This window comes from Vombatus ursinus, unplaced genomic scaffold, assembly GCF_900497805.2.
Source record: "Vombatus ursinus unplaced genomic scaffold, bare-nosed wombat genome assembly UNPS02000749.1, whole genome shotgun sequence".
NCBI classification, from domain to species: domain Eukaryota; kingdom Metazoa; phylum Chordata; class Mammalia; order Diprotodontia; family Vombatidae; genus Vombatus; species Vombatus ursinus.
Window position 1 is genome coordinate 27,583,248 of NW_020940527.1, and position 5,707 is coordinate 27,588,954.

Sequence of the window (5,707 nt, forward strand, 5' to 3'; positions counted from 1 at the left end):
GGGGCTGGAGAGTAGGAGTTCCCTGCGGCAATTCCTGCTCTCGTGCTTCGGGAAGCCGGGCACCGCCCGCAATGGTCAAGAAGAACGGTATCCCCAGCTGGTAAGTATCGGCGGTGAGCGCGCCCACCTCCTCCTCCTCCGCCGCCGCCGCTGGAGGGGTCGCGGGTTGCCAGGTGAGTACGCTACGCTCTACTCGTGGAGCATAGGGATGGACGCCCCCCCCCCCCCCCCGCCCGCGGAGCGCGCCAGCTGTGAGCATTCAAGTTCCATGCAGCAAGGGCTTGGGACTCCGAGCGGGGAAAGGGACCAACACCTACCTAGGTCCGTTTGTTTATTCTTCCCACTTAGAGTTTTTTGGCTGTCCCTTATTAGGGAAATTGCTTCTGCATTTGGAAACTGAAGACAGCTGTAATTTGTTCTATTAAAAAATAAAATCACCTTGGATGATTGAGTCCAACAGGTGCAACAGTTTTTGTGTTTCCAGGCTATCGTAGATGTGTGTGTGAGCGAGCTCGAAGAATCATGTGGCTTTTAGGACACGCACGTTGATTTCCATCGAGATGATTATTTAATAAAATAAATAAGATATGAGTTTGTTCGTCCTAACTGTCCTCCACGAATGGTTTAATAAAAGAAATAGCTTAAATCTGCCTGTTTCTTTTCCTTGTGTGTCATCTAAACGGAAAATAAAAATATCACTTATTTGGAAACTGGTTTTATGAAAACGATATCAGAAAGCTTACCAGGGAGGAAAGTAATATTTTACATTAATTTCAATAAACGTTAAATGGTGAATGAACATTTATTAACCGCATACATGTGTCAAGCACTGTGCTAATCACTGGGGGGTACAAAGAAAGCTAAAAGACAAACAGTCCCTGCTCGCAAAGATAAGGAGACAGTATGAGAACCATGGACCACCGATATATACAGGATAAATTGGAGCTAATCAATAGAAGGAAAGAACTAACATTGGAGTGATTGGGAAAGGCTCTCTTTGGGAGGTGGGATTTTAGCGGGAACATGAAGGAAGCCAGGAAGTGGAGAGGGAGGAGGGAAAGTAGAGTATTCCAGATATTGGGGACAGCCAGTGAAATTCCTGGTCTTGTCTGAAGAGCAACAAGGAGGCCAGTGTCACTGCATTGTGGTTGGGGTGGGGGAAAGGCGGCACAGTAGTGTTAAGGTTCAAGAAGAATGCAAGAGTAGAGGAAGCAGGTTATGAAAGGCTTTGGATGCCAAACAAGGTTGTGTCTGTGTCACACTGCTAGTAGGTGTCAGAGGCTGGATTTGAACTCAGGTCTTCCTGTCTCCAGGCCTGACACTCTATCCACTGAACCGCCTAGCTGCCCCTTTACATGCCCTCAGATTCACATAATTATTGAATGTCCCAAATATGGAATATTGTGGATAAATAATACTCACCTGTTTTGATTCCTTAGCCTTCTGTCTCCAGTCCTTACTATTTTTGATTTTGTTTCTTTCCTCTTGACTTCCTCCATTAATGAAACGGTTATCTCTAGGAAGATTCTGAGATAAGGTACCAGGCATTGAGGTTCTTTTTCAAACTAAACTGCACAGCCTTCAAACTCTACTGCAGAGAGCACAACTACCATGGGCTGGCCACATTGTTCAAATGCCAAACGTATGCTTGCCTAAAACACCATTTTATGGAGAACTCACACAAGGCAAGGGCTCACTTGGTGGTCAGAAAAAATGATACAAGGATACTCTCAAGGTCTCTCTGAAGAACTTTGGAATTGATTGTATGACTTCGGAGACACTGGCACAGGACCCAGCATGACATGCCCTCAGCCGAGAAGGTGCTCTGTAGCTCAAAAGAACCGTGAGATTCACAAATTTAGAGAATTCACCCCAATTGCTCACACGGACTATTTGTGCTGGACCTGTGATAGAGCATTCTGAGCTCATAGTGGTCTAATCAATCACAGTCGACACACTGTAACTTGACTCTAACATAGTGATGTCATTTTGGTCCTCTTCGAGAATGAAAGACAGCAATCAGCCAACAAACTGGTTGTCTTTCCAGGTTACCTGTGATATCTTAGGTGCTCTATCCAGTGTAGTAGCAGGCCTTAATAAATGTTTGCTGAATGGAGTGTGGGACAAGGCACCTTTGCATTTGCTTGCTAAAGGAAATTGTAATGTTTCTCTTGGTGCTTCACAGTGCCTTCGTGGATTTATTTTTTAGAGAGGCCAGACATAAAGACAAATGAACCTTTGTTTGGGGGCCTGGTTTTGCCAGTAATTATGAGGCTATCTATAAACAAAGTCATTTAACCTCAGGGAACAAGGTCACTCTTGGACTAAGTGACTTCTAAGGTCTTTCCAAAGTCCTATCTTCCACCTACTTTTATCTGGCTCCTTTTATGGCTTGCAGAATGTCTGGGCAGGGTTAGGTAGGGGTCTAGTCTACTTCTGCAAAATACTGTTTTGTCTTGGTAAATCTTATAAGTCTATGCATGAGCTCAACCTTGGTCTCAGCATGGTTTTTTAGCTCTGTTACCCTTCATGATTATTTTTCTACAGAAACAAAAAAAAAAGCAAAATTAGCCATTGAAATTAATTGCTAAATTTGAATGTGATATGGAAATAGGGGAATTTTTTTATTTGAAAATGATAAGGATGAATTATAATAAATAATATATAATAAATGATATAATAAATAAAGGATAAATGAAAGGTATTTATTAAGTGTTTACTATGTGCCAAGCAAATACAAATGATATAATTTCTGCCCTCGAGAAATTCATAGTCAAGCATAGAGGAGATAAGACATTTAGGGGAATGATAGCTAGAGAAAAACACTTTGGTCAGGGAAATCATAGGAATGGGAAGAGAAGTCAGAGGAGAGTCGGTTAACATGCCCTTTCCAGAAGCAATAGTATTGATTTCATTGTGGTTCCTCAATCAAGTGGGGCAAGACAGGTGGGAAGCAGAATATCTGCTCATGGCCTAAGAATGGAGAGGATGGGAAGAAGATGGCTGAGAATGGGGTGTGAAGCATAGTTGGGATGATCTGGTCTGAGCTCATTAGGTTTGGTGGGGGCCGTATGTGAGTTTCTTTCACCAATTTGGACAGCTAGGGCACTGGGCCTGGAGTTCCAAAGATGGGTAGTCCCCAGGGCATGGTTTCCCTAAGGAAATTTTAAATCTGGTATTTATTTTCTCATATTGAGTTGCTATATTTCAGGTTGTTAAGAGCCTCTAAGTAAAGTGAGCAAAAGTCAGTTCCTTAAATGCTTTCTTTAAAAAATGTTTTCAATTGTGTTGTACAATTTAAATCATTTTATGCCAAATAGTAATATGTAGCCTTGGTTTAAGATGTTATAACAGCATTATATCCATGTTTTCTTTTTTTAAAAAGTTTTACCGAGCTGTGAGCTCTTCCACCCGGGGTGTACTTGCCTCCCCCCTGCCTCCAGGTGCGGCACCACCTCCTCTCTCTCTCTCTCTCTCTGTTTTTTTAATCAGAAATTCATTTTATTAACTGTTTTAGGGGGAAAGCTATTCTATCAACTCTTGATATAATTTTAGTTCTGACCGGTTGAACCAAAACCTCCTGCTCCATGTCGAGTATCATCTAAGCCTTGGACTTCTTCAAGTTCTGGATAAAAAAAACCTGTTCACAAATTAGCTGTGCAATCTGGTCACCTCTTTTCACTTCAAATGTTTCTTTGCCAAAGTTAAATAGTACAACGCCAACATTTCCTCTGTAATCTTCATCTATGACGCCAGCTCCCACACCTATGAAATGTTTTGCAATCAAGCCAGAATGGGGAGCAACTCTACCATAAGACCCAGGAAGGAGAGAAATCTGAATGTCTGTTTTCACAAGGCCTTTCTCCATGGCTAGTATTGTATAATCATAGGCACTATACAGGTGATAGCCCGCAGCCCGCACTTACCCCTTGGAGGGGGCCGTGCAGTACTCTGAGAGGCAGGCAAAGCAGAGACTTATGAGGCCCTCCTCCTCGTCCTGCACAGGCCTGCTTGCTGGGGGAGGCGGCTGCGTGGGAGCTGGGCATGACACCTTTGTGATGTGTGACGAGTCACTTAGCATCCTTGACCTCCATTTCCTCATCTGTAAAATGAAGAGTTTGTATTTCAATGAACTCCAAGTTTTCTTCCAGCTTAAAATCTAGGACCAATGCAAATCTTTTTTTTGTTTTGTTTTGTTTTTGTTTTTGTTTTTGTTTTTGTTTTTCAGCCAAAGACAAGGTTTATTAAAGATTCACCGTATTAGCCAGACTTGAAATCTGAGAGTCTGTGAGGTATTGGCTAGATTTTAAGAATCTGAGCAGTGGCTAGATTGTAAGAATCAGAGCCTCCTCTCTCTTAAAGGTTTAAACTCGCCACTTCAGAGTTCGCCTTGGAGGATGATATTGCTGTTCCGGTTGCTGACAGTGGCTCTGGAATATGCAAAGCTGGCTTTGCAGGAAACGATGCCCCTTGGGTCATCCTCCCTCCCTTTGTTGGGCACCCCAGAAGTCAGGGTGTTATGGTGGGTATGGGCCAGAAAGACAGCTACATGGGGGATGAGGCCCAGAGCAAGTACCCCATTGAACATGGTATTTTCACCAACAGGGAGAAGGTATGGCATCATACTTTCTACAGTGGGCTCCCTGTGGCCTCTGAAGAGCACCCTGTGCCCCCCTGAACCCCAAAGCCAACAGACAAAAGATGACTCAGATTATGTTTGAGAACCTCAACACCCCAGCCTTGTATGTTGCCATCCAGGCTGTGCTTTCCCTGTATGCCTCTGGTCGTACCACTGGTATTGTGACAGACTCCTTCATGAAGATCCTGACCAAGAGAGCGTACACTTTCACTACCATAACTAAGAGGGAAACTGCGTGTGACATCCTAGAGAAACTGTGCTATGGCACCCTAGACTTTGAGCAGGAGATGGCCGCTGCTGCATCTAGCTCCTCTCTGGAAAAGAGCTATGAGCTCCTTGATGGTCAGGTTATCACCATTGGCGATGAGAGGTTCTGATGCCCCGAAGCTCTTTCCCAACCATTTTTCTTACATATGGAATCCATGAAAATATCTCCAACTCAATCGTGAAGTGTGATGTTGACATCCATAAGGATCAGTATGCCAATACCATATGGTCTGGTGGTACCACCATGTACCCAGACATTCCTGACGGGATGCAGAAGATTACAGCCCTAGCTGCCAGCACAATGAAAATCAAAATCATTGCCTCACCTGACCACAAATACTCTGGATTGGAGGTTCCATCCTGGTGTCTCTTTCCACCTTGCAGCAGATGTAGATCAAGTATGATGAATCTGGGCTCTCCATTGTCCACTGCAAATGTGTCTAAATGCACTGCTTGTGTTTTTTTGGTTTGGTTTTTTTTTTTTTTGTCAAAGGGTGTGACATGATAATTGCCTCCCCCCAAAATAAAGAGATGAGATTGGAAAGCTTTATTTGTGTTTGGCTTTTTTTTGGGGGGGGTGGTTGGCTCAGAATTTAAAAACTAGAACATTGAAGGTAATGAACAATCTAAGTACGTTGGAGGCAAACATCCCCAAAGTTCCACAGTGCGTCTTCAGGACTCTGGTTGTACGTTTTTTTAATAGTCATTCCAAATAGAGAGTTACTTGCCTCTATGAAGTCTGTCCAGAGATCCAAATGGGGAGAGGGAGAGGGGGAAGGTACTAGTATTGCTTTACATGTA

At 43.5% G+C, this 5,707-nt stretch overlaps 2 pseudogenes; one reads left to right on the forward strand and one right to left on the reverse strand.

The window, feature by feature from the left end:
* Nucleotides 1-3,551: 3,551 nt before the first annotated feature.
* Nucleotides 3,552-4,081, reverse strand: LOC114040124 (annotated as a pseudogene).
* A 188-nt stretch (nt 4,082-4,269) lies between these two features.
* On the forward strand, nt 4,270-5,354 carry LOC114042555 (annotated as a pseudogene).
* Nucleotides 5,355-5,707: the final 353 nt, after the last annotated feature.